At 37.2% G+C, this 1,658-nt stretch overlaps 1 pseudogene; it reads right to left on the bottom strand.

The window, feature by feature from the left end:
* Nucleotides 1–1,658, bottom strand: part of LOC105518546 — a 14,279-nt pseudogene that overhangs the window by 9,042 nt on the left and 3,579 nt on the right.

Genomic DNA, 1,658 nt, shown 5'->3' with positions numbered 1-1,658 from the left:
AAAAAAAAAAAAAAAAGAAAGAAAGAAAAGAAAGAAAAAGAAATTTCACTCATTGAGTTGGTTATCAAAAATGACTCAGGTCATTTTTCAGCTTTGGAAAAGCCTTATTTATTATTTCTTGGATAATTTTCTTCCCTCCTTTTTCTCTGTTCTCTCTTTCTGTAATTCCTATTAATCTGTTTTCCCAAGTGGCTGCACCATTTAACAATCTTACCAGCAGTGTATTCCTCTATATTTAGTCAACAGTTATATAGTATTACCTGGTGTTTTGATGATAGACATTCTCGTGGGTGTGGAGTGAGATCTTATTGTGGTTTAGATGGCATTTCCTCATGGCTGATAATGCTGAGCATCTTTTCATATGCTTATTGGCCATTTGGTTGTCTTCTTTGTAGAAATGTCTGTTCTGATTTTTCATCCACTTTTAATTTTTTTGTCTTTGTATTATTGAGTTGTAAGATTTCTTTATGTATTCTAGATAGAAGTCCCTTAACAGATCCATGATGTGCAAAATTTTTATTCTCTTCTGTGGCTTCTTTTTTTACTTTCTTGGTAGTTTCCTTTAAAGCACAAAAGTTTTTCATTCTGATGATGTCCGCTTTATCTCCTGTGTTGTGGCTGCTGCATGTGCTTTGTGTCATAGCGAAGAAACCATTGCCTAATGCAAGGTTGTGAAGACCTCCACCTACTTTTTCTCTGATAGTTTTATAATTTTAAGTCTCATATTTATGTCTTTGATCCACTTTGAGTTAATTTTTGTGTATGATTTGAGATAGGAGTCCAAATTCATTCTTGTGAACATGGATATTCAGTTGTCACAGCACCATTTTGCCCCCAATTAAATTACGTTGGCGGCCAGGCACAGTGTCTCATACTTGTAATCCCAGCACTTTGGGAGGCTGAGGCAGGCAGATCACAAGGTCAGGAGTTCAAGACCAGCCTGGCAAACACTGTGAAACCCCATCTCTACTAAAAATACAAAAATTAGTTAGGCGTGGTGGCGGGCGCCTGTAATCCCAGCTACTCAGGGGGCTGAGGCAGAAGAATTGCTTGAACCTGCGAGACAGAGGTTGCAGTGAGCTGAGATCGTGCCACTGCACTCCAGCCTGGGCAACAGAGCTAGACTGTATCTCAAAAGCAACAAAAAACAAAACAAAACAAACAAACAAATTACCTTGGCACCTTCTCTAAAATCAATTGACTGCAAAAGTGAAGGTTTATGTCTGGGCTCAATTCTATTTCAGTGACTTATATGTCTATCCTTCTGCCAGTACCACATGGTCTTAATTACTATAGCATTGGTAGTAAGTTTTGAAGTCAGAAAGTGTGAATCCTCCAACTCTGTTCTTTTTTTCCCCAAGGTTCTTTTGGCTATTCTGAGTCTCTTGAATTACCACGTGAGTTTTAGGATTAATTTGTCAATTTCCACAAAGAAGTCAACTGGGATTTTAATAAGGATTGCATTGAATGTGAAACTCAATTTAGGATGCATTGCTATGTTATCAATATTAAGTCCTTCTGATCCATAAACATGGGTGTCTCTCCGTATACTTAGGTCTTTAATTTTTTCAACAATATTTTGTAGTTTTAAAGTATAAATTTGCACTTCCTTTTTCTTTTTTTTAGATGGAGTCTCGGTCTGTCGCCCAGGCTGGAGT

This window comes from Colobus angolensis, unplaced genomic scaffold, assembly GCF_000951035.1.
Source record: "Colobus angolensis palliatus isolate OR3802 unplaced genomic scaffold, Cang.pa_1.0 Scaffold32, whole genome shotgun sequence".
In the NCBI taxonomy this organism is placed as follows: Eukaryota; Metazoa; Chordata; class Mammalia; order Primates; family Cercopithecidae; genus Colobus; species Colobus angolensis.
Note: the sequence above shows the minus strand (reverse complement) of the source record. Positions and strands in the feature narration are given on the sequence as shown.